Source organism: Chanodichthys erythropterus, chromosome 19 (assembly GCF_024489055.1).
Source record: "Chanodichthys erythropterus isolate Z2021 chromosome 19, ASM2448905v1, whole genome shotgun sequence".
NCBI classification, from domain to species: domain Eukaryota; kingdom Metazoa; phylum Chordata; class Actinopteri; order Cypriniformes; family Xenocyprididae; genus Chanodichthys; species Chanodichthys erythropterus.
In genome coordinates, this window is record NC_090239.1 from 25,149,547 (window position 1) to 25,167,486 (window position 17,940).

The 17,940-nt window shown below is 35.1% G+C and overlaps 1 protein-coding gene across 1 annotated transcript in view; it reads left to right on the forward strand.

The window, feature by feature from the left end:
- The first annotated feature begins 2,138 nt into the window (after window positions 1–2,138).
- The window catches only part of tanc2b (tetratricopeptide repeat, ankyrin repeat and coiled-coil containing 2b), a 207,613-nt gene continuing 191,811 nt past the window's right edge, over window positions 2,139–17,940 (forward strand). Inside the window, exon 1 of the mRNA XM_067369441.1 lies at window positions 2,139–2,414. The gene's annotated coding sequence lies outside the window, so the exon portion shown is untranslated. The remainder of the gene's footprint in view (window positions 2,415–17,940) is intronic.

A 17,940-nucleotide genomic window follows, 5' to 3' on the forward strand; every position in this document is an offset into this window, starting at 1 on the left:
CAGAATGGCAGCACAGCTGAAAGATTTGTTTGAGCTGCGCCCTCTACTGTACAGGAGTGAATTTTCATTTCCTCCAGCATGAGGCTTATTCATTTCATTTTTGGTGTAAAAGAGCCTTAACTTTTTGTTGTTGTTGTTGTTATTAAAAAAACAAACAAGCAATCCCAACCCAGGTGAGAAAAAAGTATAATTAATTAACATAATGCATTGCTTTCCAAAAAAAAGTAACTATGTAATTGGTTATTTTTTAGGGACTAAAGCAAATGTTGTAATGCATTACCAGTCCCCAACACTGACCAGTCCTTTTTAAATGTGATTACAATTGCTTCTGCTTGAAAACACTGTTATTACATTATTATTAAACATTAATTATTCCAGAGAATCTGTCCGTGTTCAGTAGCCTGTCTGATAGCTTTATTCGATGACAATTAGCTCATTACCTTATTTGCTCCCAACAATGTGAGGATTTAATTTGGAATCCCTGGACAACAAGAGTGAAAATTAAACCAGTATTTAATGAGAGAGGTATAATGATTCAGGCCACAAGGGGGACTGAAAGAACAGATGGACTGAATGATTAATGCATTTCATAATATTCATGAAGTCAACAATGAATTTCTGTGACGGCCGATGTCATTAAAAAGTTCTATCCTCCTGAACTCTGACAGAAGCAAAACTCAGCAGACAGTGCCAGAGTTGAGAATGCATGTCAATGACAAGATTTAAAAGGGTTAGTTCACCCAAAAATGACATTTCTGTCATTAATTACTCACACTCGTGTCGTTCCACACCCGTAAGACCTTCGTCTTTGTCTTCAGAACACAAATTAAGATATTTTTGATAAAATCCGATGGCTCAGTGAGGACTCTATTACCAGGAAGATAATTAACACTTTCAATGCCCAGAAAGTTACTAAAGACATATTTAAAACAGTTCATGTGACTACAGTGGTTTAACCGTAATGTTATGAAGCGACCAGAATACTTTTTGTGTGCCAAAATAACAAAATAATTTTAAATTTTTAAATTTTAAATGTCTTTAGTAGCTTTCAGGGCATGGAAAGTGTTAATTATCTTGCTGTCAATGCAGGTCTCACTGAGCCATCGGATTTCATCAAAAATATCTTAATTTGTGTTCTGAAGATGAGAGAAGGTCTTACGGGTGTGGAACGACATGAGGATGAGTATTTAATTATTTTCAATTATTGTGATTTTTGTGTGAATTAACCCTTTAAGTAAAGATCATGTTCCATGAAGATATTTCCTACCGTAAATATATCAAAAATATATTTTTGTGAGTGGATATGCATTGCTAAGGAATTCATTTGGATAAATTTAAAGGTGATTTTATGTTTTTTGCACCCTCAGATTCCAGATTTTCAGTATTGTCCTATCCTAACAAACCATACATCAAGGGAAGCGTATTTATTCAGCTTTCAGGTGATGTCTCAATTTTAAAAAATTTCCTATTATGACTGGTTTTGTAGTCCAGGAATCAAATACTCATTTTCTGTGATGAACAGTCTCAATTTCTGAATTATTTGGGGGGAAAATGTTCTTTTAAACTTTCTACTCATCAATTAATCCTAAAAAAAAAAAAAAAAAATGTATCACGGTTTCCATAAAAATATGAAGCAGCACAACTGTTTTCAATACTGATAGCTAATATTAAGAAATGTTTCTTGAGCAGCAAATCAGCATATTATAATGATTTCTGAAGGATCATGTGACACTGAAGAATTCAGCTTTGCATCACAGGAACAAATTTAATTTATAAATAAAAATATATTCAAACAGTTATTTTAAATTGTAATAATATTTCACAATATTACTGTATTTTTGGTGAAATAAATGCAGCCATGGCAAGTTTGGACAAAACAAAAAAAGCTTACCGACCCCAAACTATTTATTTCTTGCAATTAATTTGTTATATTTTAGTTTAGAAGGCTATTTTCACTTGATGTCTTGAAACTGGACTCTCAGTAACTACAGCTCCTCTCAGGGTCAATGATCTTTTGATTAACGCCGACCTTGCACCACCTCTTGCATGATAACGAGCAGTTCGGACGATAGTCCCTCCCATGGTTATGAATAATACATGACATTACAGTTGGTCAAGGCAGAGGTTGTGCTGCTGTCTGTGCCACATTCAGGCTCGCATCGCATTCACACTGCAGTAGTGCTGCATCGCTTTCTTTTGATTCTCGACTAGTCCTCAGCGGCGTTATTGCTCTGTAGAGCGGAGAAACCAGACAATGTTCAGCCCAAGTATCCGCGGAAGGGACAGGAACGCGTATTTTGTGGCTGGTGGAGGGCTGTCATGAGAAAAAGCACCCGAAGGAAACATATCACTCAGGTTACACCGGCGCCGACGCGAGCAGAGGAAGGTGGGACGGAAAGTAGAAGATAAGCAAGGTAGGCTACGTCTTCGCCTGGTGTGTGTGTGTGTGTGTGTGTGTCATTAACCACCGTGTTGCCAGAAGGTAAATGGTAATCCAAGATAAAGCCTTTCATGCACCGATTTTCACAGCGACGAATCATTCCTTTGCTTGTCAGCTTTTACAAAAATTACCATGGTAACATTGGCTCAAACAGTGTTGCCAGATTGGAAATGTCCAGGTGAAAAAATACTATAGTAATTTATAGTAAATACTATAGTGTTTTTTAACCATACTATAGTAAAGTACTTGAATTAATTTGTTGTGGTATTTCTATTGTTGTTGTGGAAATAAACAAATTACTTTACCCAAAACTGTACTAAGTTTTCTACAACTTTAGTGTATATTGTACTACAATAAATACACTACATAGTAAAAACTAAAGTATACTACAGTATATATTGCAGTTTATCAGTTCACTGTAGGTAATACAGTATGCTGTATTCATTAACAAAATATTTTAAATACTATAATATATACAGTATGCTACAATATACTATAGCATTTACTATAAATTACTATAGTATTTTTTCACCTGGTACCAGAACCTCAAAATTATCATATTTGGAAGAAAATTATCGTACACAAGTTTTTAGTGTAGATAAATATGAAAGCCTGTTTCCACCACTAAATAAAAAAATAAAAACAGTAATTGCGACTTTTTATCTCAGAATTCTGACTTTTTTGCTCACAATTGCGTGATATAAAGTAACAATTCTGAGATATAAACTCGTAATTGCGTGATATAATCACAATTCTGAGACATAAACTCACAATTGCGTGATATAAAGTAACAATTCTGAGATATAAACTCGCAATAGCGTGATATAAAGTCACAATTCTGAGATATAAACTCGCAATTGCGTGATATAGTCACAATTCTGAGACATAAACTCACAATTGCGTGATATAAAGTAACAATTCTGAGATATAAACTCGCAATTGCGTGACAAAGTCACAATTCTGAGATATAAACTCGCAATTGCGTGATATAAAGTCACAGTTCTGAGATATAAACTCGCAATTGCGTGATATAAAGTCACAATTCTGAGATATAAACTCGCAATTGCATGATATAAAGTAACAATTCTGAGATATAAACTCGCAATTTCGTGATATAAAGTAACAATTCTGAAATATAAACTTCCAATTGCGTGATATAAAGTAACAATTCTGAGATATAAACTCGCAATTGCATTATATAGTCACAATTCTGAGATATAAACTCGCAATTGCCTAATATAAAGTCCCAATTCTGAGATATAAACTCGCAATTGCGTGATATAAAGTCCCAATTCTGAGATATAAACTTCCAATTGCGTGATATAAAGTAACAATTCTGAAATATAAACTTCCAATTGCGTGATATAAAGTAACAATTCTGAGATATAAACTCGCAATTGCATTATATAGTCACAATTCTGAGATATAAACTCGCAATTGCCTAATATAAAGTCCCAATTCTGAGATATAAACTCGCAATTGCGTGATATAAAGTCCCAATTCTGAGATATAAACTCGCAATTGCATGATATAAAGTAACAATTCTGAGATATAAACTCGTAATTGCGTGATATAGTCACAATTCTGAGATATAAAGTAACAATTCTGAGATATAAAGTAACAAATCTGAGATATAAACTTGCAATTGCGTGATATAGTCACAATTCTGAGATATAAACTCGCAATTTTATGATATAAAGTAACAATTCTGAGATATAAACTCGCTATTGTGTGATATAGTCACAATTCTGAGATATAAACTCGCAATTGTGTGATATAGTCACAATTCTGAGATATAAACTCGCAATTGTGTGATATAGTCACAATTCTGAGATATAAACTCGCAATTGCGTGATATGAAGTCACAATTCTGATATATAAACTCGTAATTGCGTGATATAGTCACAGTTCTGAGATATAAACTCGCAATTGCGTGATATAGTCACAATTCTGAGACATAAACTCACAATTGCATGATATAAAGTAACAATTCGGAGATATAAACTCGCAATTGTGTGATATAAAGTCACAATTCTGAGACAAACTCACAATTGCGTGATATAAAGTAAAAATTCTGAGATATAAACTCGCAATTGCATGATATAAAGTAACAATTCTGAGATATAAACTCGCAATTGCGTGACAAAGTCACAATTCTGAGATATAAACTCGCAATTGCGTGATATAAAGTCACAATTCTGAGATATAAACTCGCAATTTCGTGACATAAAGTAACAATTCTGAGATATAAACTCGCAATTGCGTGATATAAAGTAACAATTCTGAGATATAAACTCGCAATTGCATTATATAGTCACAATTCTGAGATACAAACTCGCAATTGCCTAATATAAAGTCCCAATTCTGGGATATAAACTCGCAATTGCGTGATATAAAGTCACAATTCTGAGATATAAACTCGCAATTGCATTATATAGTCACAATTCTGAGATACAAACTCGCAATTGCCTAATATAAAGTCCCAAATCTGAGATATAAACTCGCAATTGCATTATATAGTCACAATTCTGAGATACAAACTCGCAATTGCCTAATATAAAGTCCCAATTCTGAGATATAAACTCGCAATTGCCTAATATAAAGTCCCAATTCTGAGATATAAACTCGCAATTGCATTATATAGTCACAATTCTGAGATACAAACTCGCAATTGCCTAATATAAAGTCCCAATTCTGAGATATAAACTCGCAATTGCATGATATAAAGTCACAATTCTGAGATATAAACTCGCAATTTCGTGATATAAAGTAACAATTCTGAGATATAAACTCGCAATTGCGTGATATAAAGTAACAATTCTGAGATATAAACTCGCAATTGCATTATATAGTCACAATTCTGAGATACAAACTCGCAATTGCCTAATATAAAGTCCCAATTCTGAGATATAAACTCGTAATTGCGTGATATAGTCACAATTCTGGGATATAAAGTAACAATTCTGAGATATAAAGTAACAAATCTGAGATATAAACTTGCAATTGCGTGATATAGTCACAATTCTGAGATATAAACTCGCAATTTTGTGATATAAAGTAACAATTCTGAGATATAAACTCGCAATTGCATTATATAGTCACAATTCTGAGATATAAACTCGCAATTGCCTAATATAAAGTCCCAATTCTGAGATATAAACTCGCAATTGCCTAATATAAAGTCCCAATTCTGAGATATAAACTCGCAATTGCGTGATATAAAGTCACAGTTCTGAGATATAAACTCGCAATTGCATGATATAAAGTAACAATTCTGAGATATAAACTCGTAATTGCGTGATATAGTCACAATTCTGAGATATAAAGTAACAATTCTGAGATATAAAGTAACAAATCTGAGATATAAACTTGCAATTGCGTGATATAGTCACAATTCTGAGATATAAACTCGCAATTTTGTGATATAAAGTAACAATTCTGAGATATAAACTCGCAATTGTGTGATATAGTCACAATTCTGAGATATAAACTCGCAATTGTGTGATATAGTCACAATTCTGAGATATAAAGTAACAATTCTGAGATATAAAGTAACAATTCTGAGATATAAAGTAACAAATCTGAGATATAAACTCGCAATTTCGTGATATAAAGTAACAATTCTGAGATATAAACTCGCAATTGCGTGATATAAAGTCACAGTTCTGAGATATAAACTCGCAATTGCGTGATATAAAGTCACAATTCTGAGATATAAACTCGCAATTGCATGATATAAAGTAACAATTCTGAGATATAAACTCGCAATTTCATGATATAAAGTAACAATTCTGAAATATAAACTTCCAATTGCGTGATATAAAGTAACAATTCTGAGATATAAACTCGCAATTGCCTAATATAGCATTTGCTTGAGTATAAGCCGATTATAACGACCAACATTTGAAGTGTCACGAAATTCTGAAATTATCGTACATTATGGGATTTTTTTCATTATTGATCATAGGCCTACATCGTACAGAGGTCAAAATTATTGTTCAAATATGATAATTATCGTACGTCTGGCAACACTGGGCTCAAATCATATTTCTAAATGAACTAACGCTCCCCTCACTCTATATGCCTATGGTTGTATAGGTAATTAATTGCCTGGCTGTTGAGTAATTTTAATCACACGTGGTTGTGTTAGTATGAGTATTGCAGCAGATACTCTGCAAATGTTCAACAAGACAGTCAGAAAACAATATAAATGCATTTTTGACACTATCTTGCTCTTAATTTTGGTAATGGTTGATACAGATGTAACTTATTTATGATTATATTAGAGACTACATGAATAGCATGTAGTCTCTAATATAATCATAGCATATTTTTCAATTATCCATTGCTCTTGGTTGTACATAACAATGTGGAAGAAGATATGTGTCACTATTTCTGTTTTATCTACAGTAAATATGGTAATTGAGCTGTTCCTAATGTTTCTGCACTTCTAAATGGAGAGGCTTAAAGGGATAGTTCACCCAAAAATGAAAATTAGACCATGATTTACTCACCCTCAAGCCATCTTAGGTGTATATCTTCTTTCAGATGAACACGATCAGAGATATATTTAAAAAATATCCTTAGTTCAAACAAATAGGGCTGTGCAACAAACTCAAGCTCCTCTTCTCTTATATCAAAATCCTCTGAAATTTCTCTTTAAAAATGATCGTTTTAGACTTATAAATTCGTGAAGGCCACAGTGTCAGGTCAAAGGGTACTCTTCTGCCGCCAAACCACTCTCACATTCTGTGTACGGTCATCCACCGGAAGCTAGTTATTTGAATTTATAGTTTTAAATATGGATATTTTCTTACCTAAAGGCATTGCTTTGCTTCAGAAGGCCTTTATTAACCACCTGGAGTCATATGGATTACTTTTTTTTATGGATGGATGCATTATTTTTTACTTCAAAACACAGCCCCCCATTCAAAAGCATTATAAACCTTGGAGAACTAAGGATATTTTTTAAATATATCTCTGATTGTGTTCATCTGAAAGAAGATAATCATATACACCTTGAGAGAGAGAGTAAATCATGGGATAATTCTCATTTTTTGGGTGAAGTGTCCCTTTAATCGTGAGGTTGATATAATTCAGAGCACGTATAGGACAGTTTCCAGATGTAATTAAGGATAATGGTCCAGTTTCCATTGGTGTGGAAGTTGAACAGGAACTGAACAGGAGTTGATGTGCTGAGATAAAGTACACATTAAAGGCCAAGACCTTGTCCTGCTCTTTTTCCAACTCAGTATTTTAGATGGGACAAGTGACGTGCAATCTCTTTGTCAGGGTTTTATGGGTAGCAGCATAAACGTTGTGGCATGTTTTCCACATTAATCTTATTAATAGTAATAATAAAGAGTTTATAAGGTTTATTTTAAAGTGATGCTCGAGGAACAGTTTCAGTCTGTCATGCCTGACCAGTAAAACTGATTTAATGCATCATAATTCCCCCTCAGATGATGCTGGATTGATCCACAAAGAAAAGTTATTGGAATTTTACATGAATTATTAAGAACTCTGTTAACTGAAGTACAAAACATGACATTCATAGATAAGAGTCATGAGAAACACTTTCAAAGTATTGGAGGTACTCAGACTCAGACCTTTTTTGAGTAATGGACCCCCGTCATATTTAGGACCCCAGAATAATATTGGCTCATTAGTATCATTAATGTCTTTGTGACGACCAAATGCAAGCAAGTATAATTTACTACTACATTAGTTGACTTGTCCAATATTCAGTCATATCGTCAGTTATATTATACATATATTATCTTCTTCTTTTATGGGAACATATCAAATGTCAAAATATACAAATATTCATATTCAGATATTTTATAAGGACCCCCTGGCATTACGTCAAGGACCACTAGGGGTCCACGGACCCTTGGTTGAGAAACAGCTTGTTCTGCTTGTTCTCGCTCCCTGTAGATTCTGGCTCATTTGATGTTATGAGAGCAGAAAATGGTCCAAATGTGCCGGAAGTAGAGGTGGGTTTCTGTCCCGTGGGCTTCTGCTGAGTCATTTTCTCTGGGTGATGAGGAAAATGGAACTCTGTAAACAGCCAATCAGAAAGCCAGAAGGATAGCATTGTAGGCCGGTGCTGTACGTGGCTGTGGGATATGAGAAAACTGATTTTCCCAGCAGGCATGAGAGTGTTCACATGTGAGTGGTAATGTTCAATTTGTAAGAAAGAGAGAGAGAGAATACTGTATATAACCTTTTACTCCATCTCAGAATTTGAAATGTCAATATAGGCACTACTTCTGCAAAACTCCATAAATGTATCTATACATACAATTCACTGCTGTTTCCTGCTGAAATGAACACTAGTGGCAGTAAAGCACAAAATAACTTTTAATGCTTTTCACACAAATTTTCATTACAGGGACAGATTATTGATTAATAAAGACTTATTTTCATGAGATTCCTTGCACAATACTATGATATGATTTCAAAATACTTTTCCCATAGTTTATGATTTGTAAACTAATACATTTTGTTGTTTGCGTCACATAATTAGCTCCATATATTTGGCTTTTCTGACATAGTAAACTTGCTCGATAACTCATCTGGTACAGCATTGCACTTGGTATGAGTCCGGTGAAACACAAGCCATGATAAAAGAGCTCATACTGTAAAATGGCACGGTTGCTTCAGCAAATGAAGTTTTTATTTCATGATCAGTTTTATTAACCCTAAGCTCTGCTCACCAGACATTTAATTTCCAGCGTTAGATATTTAGTTAGTTGGTTATTTCTTCCAGTAACATTAATTGAATCTTCATACAAAGTTATCTGGTCTTTTTTAATGTTCTCAAAACAGTAGCACAAAATCATTATCTATACAACTTTCATGGAATGTTTTATTTTTCTGAAAAACATTAATTGGACGTTCATCTAACATTTTAATAGGTTAGTTCACCCAAAATGAAAATTATCCCATGATTTACTCTCCCTCAAGCAATTCTAGGTGTATATGACTATCTTCATTCAGATGAACACAGTCAGAGATATACTTAAAAATACCCTGGCTCTTCCAAGCTTTATAATGGTAGTGAATAGAGGTCTATTCACTGTGAAAGCACAGTGAATAGAACAAAACAAAACACGAGTCTAAAGTCTAAAACAAGAAATTTTTAAAGAGAAATGTCAGAGGATTTCGATATAAGAGAAGAGGAGAAGATAAGAAGATAAGAAGTCATATACACCTAGGATGGCTTGAGGGTGACTGAATCATGGGTTAATTTTCAGTTTCAACTATTCCTTTAAATGTTACTTGTTTCAATAATGTTCAGCGAACATTCAAATGTATGTTTGCAAAATGGAATGGAAGAAAAAAAAAAACGTTTTTTTTTTTTTTTTTTTAAAAAGAGTGTTTTGAATGTTTAGAGAAACTTAATAGAATCATTAGCAAAATGTTTTTTTTTTTTTTTTTAATTTTGTTAGCAGAGATAAAACTTTGCCATATTCAAATTCATCTGTTTCTAAACACACTTTTAGCGTCACTCACTGGATATTTATTTTTTTAAGTGTTGCACAATGTGCAAGAAGCAATGTAATATCATTTTGCAGAAATGCCACATGCACTTTTTTCCAGCGAGCCTGGGTTGCTTTGTTCTCTCTATAAAGGGGTCTGCTCCATTCTTAGGGTGCGTTCACACTTGTCATGTTTGGTTTGATTAAAACAAACCCTGGTGCGATTGCTCGGTTAGTGCGGTTCATTTGAACATATGTGAACGCTGCCATCCGAACCCTGGTGCGCACCAAACAAGCGGACAGAGACCGCTGAAAAGATGGTCTTTCAAACGAACTCTGGTGCGGTTCGAATGATATATGAATGCAAAACGGACCAAAGATATGTAAACAAACCAAAAATAGGAAGATGAGACCCTAAAAAGTACAGAATCCTCACGCATATTGGTTTTTCTTGTCATAGTTGCAAGTTTGCCCATCACAGGCATCAGACACGGGTCTCCTCACAGCAGATCGTTTGTGACGGATGGATTCCCGCCGCTGTTTTGACTACTTTACGCATTTTATAAGGTCTTCACGAGTTCCCAGCTGGCCAAAATACCATCATATGCAGGCTACGCACACACAACAAGCGCATTTACCTTAGCACAAAGAATTTCTTTGGATGTTCGGTAAGTTCCGTGTCAAAAATAGCAATACGTCATAAAATCTGACCAATCAGGTTGTGAATGTATCCCTATGCCTTTAGGTTCGGTATCTTTTGGTTTTGGTAAAATTGCAAATCTGAACGCTAATCAGACCAGGACTAAATGTTTTTTTTTTTCTTTTTTGGTCCGGACCAGATGAACCAAACGAACTGAACTACACCCTTGCAAATTTACTGTCCCTAAAAATACAGTGAAGTTAGGTGTTTTGCTGATCGTTTTAGGCGTAGACTGCTCCCAACTCTGAAGCCTTGGGATTTCAAAAAATTCAGAGTTACCCATTCGTAATTATGACTTTGCAGTGACATTCAACTCGTAAATATGATCTTTCCGAACACACCATTATTGTACCCAGAACATCCATAATGAAGGTGCACCAGGCAGTAACGACTTTAGTAACGGTATTCGACGAAGGTCAGAGTAGATAAAGAGAAACATTATGATGCAAAGGCATACAAAAATAACAATCACAATCATTCCCATCCGGACAGGATTAGATTTCTCAGAGGACCCCTGAGTTATTTGTCAAACAATAGCTAATTTGCTCCATAATGTTTGCAGAGCTTGTGTGAGAAAAACACAGATGTGTTTGATTGAGGCAGAATTCAAATCAAAAAGTACATCTGTGAAACACAAATGTACCTGACCTCCTCAGAGAAAACTAGCTGCCATGGCTGTAGAATTTTGTGCTCTTTTTTTTTCTCAGATATTCAGTTCTATGATTTTGTGTGTTTCTGAGGATGTCTTCAGTAAGTACTGAGCAAATCCCTGCAGTGCTTAACCTCTACCATGGCTGCTTCTTAACCCAATTAGCCAGCTGCCATTGTTGTCCCAGCAGATAATTAAGGGTAAATATGTTCATGTGTGTGCGCTTTTTTTTTTTTTTTTTTGTAAAATGATTGGTCGGCTGTGACATTTTTGACACATATGATGGTTTTGACAATAACTTTAACACTTTAATTGCCTTCCCATGATAATCAGTAATGTCTACTGATATACACTCATAAAAATAAAGGTTCCCACATCAGTGCCATAGAAGAACCATTTTTGGTTCCCCAAAGAGCCTTTCAGTGAACAGTTCTTAAAAGAACCATAGTGTGAAGAACATTTTGAAAATCTAAAAAACCCTTTTCCACTATAAAGACCTTTTTGTGCAATAAAAAGTTTTAAGAGTTTATGTGAGTGGATTTAAATGACATGTTGTGGCCGTTTTCAAGAGCACTGCACCCTCTTTAACTTGAGTTCCTTTGGAGGTCTAAAAATACATACACCTGCCCTTAATAAAACACTCAAGCACATACCTCTTACTGCATTATGAATAAATCCTGTAATATTGTCGACTGGAGATATAATAGCCAATCCGCGTAATTGAATTCCCTGTGCATGTCGAATTTTATGGCCAGGTTGGTTATTTGACTTTTTGATATTTCAATGATAAGTCTTACTGTATTACATTAGTCAGATTTGTATTCTATAACACTGTGTGATATTTACAATCGATGTAAGGTTGATGGGAGCCGCAACTTCTGTGAGAGCATTTCCCCTCAAAATTCACTTTTATTTTTTTATTTACTCCATCTGTCAGATTTTATTATTGGCCGGTTATTTATTCACAGCAAGTTTTGCTGATTATTTCAAACTGTTTTCTTTTGCTTTTTCATCACGTTGTTATTATTATAATTATTTTTCCAGCTCTTTGTGATTACATCCAGGAAAGGCCATTCATTTCAGCTTTGATAAATAACTATTTATGTATTTCCTCTGAAATACCTCAAAATGGTTATTTCAGAGGAACCAAACAGCCATTATTGCCAGATTAGGAATGCTTAATGCTGAAATATGTAAAATACAGTTTTAAAGGTCTATTGAACATAATCAAGGATTGTTTTCACATTGATTTTCACTAAATGAACACAAGGAAGAATGATTTTTCATTATTGTCAGTTAAACACATAGTCATGAATGGCAATAGAGCGCAACAGTGCCTGCCCACATTTTTCCCATTCATTTCTTTCATAGGGATTTCAAAAACGTCTTTGTTAGGAGAATCATAACACTACAAACTTTGTTTGAAGCAAAATGTATTTAAAAATCAGAAACAATTACAAAGGATGCATTGCGAACAGCATAATCGAATTAAAAATGATGGAGACATATAAAACTTTGATTTAAAAATGTTGAATATATATATATGTATATATATATATATATATATAAAATTTATTTTAAGTATTTTAAGAGCATAGAGAGGCTGACTCGCTTACGGCATTCATGGTGCTTCATGGGAGCTAATGAGATCTTGCCGCATTTTGCTTGTTTCGACTCTCTGATTGGTTGAATTTCTGTACAGAATCATGGGATGGGTAGTTTTTCACCACAGATTCTTATTTTAATCACGATTATTTAAAAAAAGTTTAAATAATACAGGCTAATGGCTTAAACAAAAGCAAATACTATCGATTAACATCGTAGCTCACAGTTAGAATGTCTTTATGAACCCGATTGTTGCACTCAATATATGGCTACATATATATTCAAGTCAAATCAAGTCAAGTGAGCTTTATTGTCTTTGTGCTATAGGTAGAGACATGCAAAGAACTGAAATGTTGTGTCTCACAGGACCACAGTGTTACAAATATAAACAAAGGACATTAAGGGCACAGGGACATTAATATGACAGACAGATTCACATTTTAAAAAAATTTAAGAGACCACTTCAGACTACTGCAGTGTATGTGCATGTAAACATATGTGTTTTCCAATTGAGCCTGGGTTCCAGAAAGGATGTTATAGTGTCCAGTGCACATATACTGAGAGAGGAGAGACAGAGTATTGAGTATTGCCCACACAGTCAAGTCAAGTCATCTTTATGTATGTATTGCTTTTTACAATGCAGATTGCTTCAAAGTAGCTTTACAGTGACAGCAGGAAACATAATTCTGGCTGTATAGCAGCTCTAGAAGAAATTAGTGTCATTGTCCAGCTTAAGTAAGTTCAGTATTGATTGCATTTCCATTGTAAAAATCATTAGTTATTAATTTAGTTTGTTTATCTATACAGCAGCTCAGGAGAAAACAGTGATGTCATCATCCAGCTCAGTTCAGTTCACATACAATGGTGTCGATGCAGGTACATCAGTAATATTGTTAAATATTACTGATCTGACCCAAATTATGATTTACATCACCAGCAAAATCATCACACATGTATTCTGAATAGTCAATATATTGCCAATCCCTAAATCTCAGTCAGTGTAAAAAATGGCAGGTTTCTTTGCATTTTAGGGTGTGTGGTTGAGAAACCTTTTTCATGGATCCATTTTTCATAGATCAACTTGATGCACGAAATCTTCTTTTAAGGGCAGTTGGAAGGAATGGAAAAGAGACTTTGGATTGATTTGTTAGGATCCAGTCAATAGAAAAGCTTCAAAAATATTGCCTCATGGGCTCCTAATTCATTTCTTGATGAAATGAGTCGGTGGGAAGGTGAAAGAAGCAAATATTTTATTTAGCTACTGTCAGTTTTGCCAGAGTTCCATATGCTGCCTACGGTCCATATGCTTTCATTTGAGTTCATGCTGAAGAGTATATATATATATATATATATATATATATATATATATATATATATAGACCCTCTGAATGGATTCAGTGCACTATTACATACATTTGTGGAGAATATGCCATATGCCGTTACAGTTATTTAATTACAATATAGTTTAATGTTAGGAGTGATTAAACATGATTTATTACAGAAAAATGTGTGATTACTTTTTTTTAAATAGATTGACAACACTTATAGGAAACAATAGTAGGTTAATGCCAAACCAAAGATGATCTTTTTAGCAATTTCAGTCTTTTATTGAGGCTTTTTTTCCCTGGTTGTGTCACACTGACATTTTTGACTTAATGCCCCTGCACCAAAAATATTCAAAATGATAAACATTGAAGAGGTGTATTCAAGAATCTGTCACACTTAATCAGTTCTGTTTATTCTTAGTTTCGTATTCATGGAATTTCAGTTTGTTTTCATCAGTCACATCATCTATGTGCTAACAAAATCAAGTCTCTGTGTTCATGAAATAATTTTTAAAAATATTAGTTAATATATGAATAGATCTGAGCAGCATGAGCAACAAGACCCACTGTCATTATCACAAAATAAAGCAGATTTGTCTGAGTGGCCTTGAACCATCCTGAAGCTTGTTGTTTGCGATGTTCGATCATGAAAATGATGATCGCTGTATATGTCTTTTTCTTAGAACGGCATGTCGTCCAGATTAGAGAACTAAAGTGAAACTATGGCTTTGAAAGCGCGCAGTGATGCCTAGAGTCACTTTGATAATGAAAATACAGTAAAGTGCAAAATGTGCTGCATCAATCTGTCACGTACACAACATTATAATGAGAACACTATTGTAATAAAATATTGTAAATTCTTTGTGGCCATGTTTCAGCGTTGTTGTTATGGGAAGAGTGCATCCGCAACATTAATCCCACATTCAGACAAGCATGGTTAAGCTCATGTGCATTTGCGTCCTTTTGTGCATATGTAAGTTGTAATGTTACTTTTATGTTGGATATATTTGATTAATCTCATATAGGATGCGCGTGATTGAGTTTATTTACCCGTTACAGCAAAGTGATTCAGTTTACCGGTTCACTCTTCAGCGTCAGCTCAAACGGCAGTGCCCGATATTAAAGGGTTAGTTCAACAAAAATTAAAATTATCCCAAGATTTACTCACCCTCAAGCCATCATAGGTGTATATGACCATCTTCTTTCAGTCATACACAATTAGAGTTATATTAAATAATATCCTTGCTCCTCCAAGCTTTATAATGGGAGTGAATAGTAACCGATATCTTGAAGCAGGGTTCCAGACTGTATATGCGACCATTTTTTGAGAAAGTGCAAGTTAAAATTTGATGTGGTAGCATTTGTGCGAGTGCATAATCACCAGCTGCTGCAGTCCATAACTTTTTTTGTGTTCAAATGAACAAAATTTATATATTTGGAGCTCTTTTCCAAAATGCGATAAACTCCAAATTTAAAAAAAACGAGATTGTCATGCCATTTTGCCGTATACTGAACCTATTCTTTGCTCCATCAATGTTTCATGCCGTAAATCGTCCTGCAGCTTTTGTCCTAGACCCACGTATGAGGTGTCCTCACCACCTAGCAACACCTTAGCAACCACCCCAAGTACCTTAGCAACTGCCTAGCAACAACCTAACAACCACCCAGGTTACCATAGCAACCACCTAGCAACCACCCAGAACACCCTAGCAACCGCCTAGCAACACCTTAGCAACCACCCCAAGTACCTTAGCAACTGCCTAGCAACCACCCATGTTACCATAGCAACCGCTTTGCAACCACCAAGAATACCCTAGCAACCGCCTAGCAACACCTTAGCAACCACCCCAAGTACCTTAGCAACTGCCTAGCAACACCCTAACAACCATCCAGGTTACCATAGCAACCACCTAGCAACCACCCAGAACATCCTAGCAACCGCCTAGCAACCACCCAGAACACGTTAGCAATTGCCTAGAAACACCCTAGCAACCGAGTGGCGAATTTTGCCACTGCAAGCACCATTCACATTTTCTTCAGGAAATGTACATTCTACACCTGGGGGCCGGAGTCCGGAGTGCCAACTTGGCTCGGTTCCCGAGATTTGGATCGTTTGAATATAAGGGTGTCTCGGCTCGCCTCGCCTCATATGTGTGTTTGTGTGCGCAAGTGTGTGACATCGTATCAGGCGATCAACCTGTTCAGTAAACTGCTTAAAACATATAGTTACCCGATCAATACTGAGATTCTAGATGTTTTTATATAAAAAGGCTAAAAAAAGAGGATGGATTTGTAGCGTTTTGAAACAAACAAAAAAAAACCCATTGAATTTATAATCAACAAAATTGTTGTTTCATTTAACAATCTTTGTTTAACATGTTCAGACTGAGCCAATAGACCATTTTAACAGGATAAATTGAATATTAGGTAAAAAAATCATGAAAACAATTAAAATGGATTTATAGCGTTTTGGAAAGGAGGTTTTCTGTAGCTACTGTTTTCTGTAGCTACTGTTTGTGTGAGTAGCTCGATATAATAATACACATCCGATCATCTAAAATCACTTGAATGTCAAAACTGGTAAACCTTAAAACACATACAACTGACAAAGTTTAGTGAAGACTTAAGGCTCACCGATCGCGTGCCGTCTCTGTGTGTTGACTCGGCATTCAGAGTCACGTGGCTACACACGCAAAAGTATGTTTTTAAGGGCAAGTATTAACAGGATTAAAAAAACGAAATAACCGACATGGTAAAATTATGTCTGTTAGAGGTTCTGAATTTCGGTTTCGATTACTTTTCAATTAATCGTCCAGCCTTATACAGTGTAGCATATCATTTCACAAAAATAAAATCAGACCGTTCTGTTTTTGACTGATAGTTTTATGATTTGATGGTTAAAAGATTAAAACATTTTGCCAACATGAGTTCTCATGTCACCGTCAGTATTTTTACATCAGTGCAAAACTAGGGTATGCAGATTTAGACAACTATTCATCAGCATGCATTGATAAATCCCATGTTGTAGCAAGAAAAAAAAGAAAGAAAGGTGCGACCAAATTATGTGTTGGTGCGACCAACTGAGAAAGTTGGTAGCACCAGTGCAACCAGTGGAAAAGTTAGTCTGGAGCTCCATGAAGCCCCAAAAAAATCATCCGTCCATCATAAAAGTAATCCATACAACTCCAGGGGGTTAATAAAGGCCTTCTGAAGTGAAGCAATGCATTTTTGTAAGAAAAATATCCATATTTATAACTTTATAAGCTAGAATCACTGGCTTCTGTATACGACTTGATTCTGGCAGACGTATTGATGAACATGGAAGCACAAAGGAGAAAGCAAAACAAAACATGAATTTTTAAAAATATATTATAAAAAATGTATCTTTTAAGAATATTTGTAATATTTGTAATTTGTCGACCTTTACTGTCGTCGCTCCTCCTTTTATGCTTCCGGAGCTCCTTCGTGAGAGACTCAAGGCCGGTGCACCTCGCAGGTGGAGCTCATTATCTCTCGCGTCACTGGCCTCGCGCCGTTGCCTCACGGCTATCGCCCGCCCTGCTCGCCACAATCAGTTACTATTCACTCCCATTATAAAGCTTGGATGAGGCAGAATATTTTTTTAATATAATTCCGATTGTGTTTGACTGAAAGAAGATAGTCACACCTAGGATGGCTTGAGGGTGAGTAGATTATGGGATAATTTTCATTTTCAGGTGAACTATCCCTTTAATGAT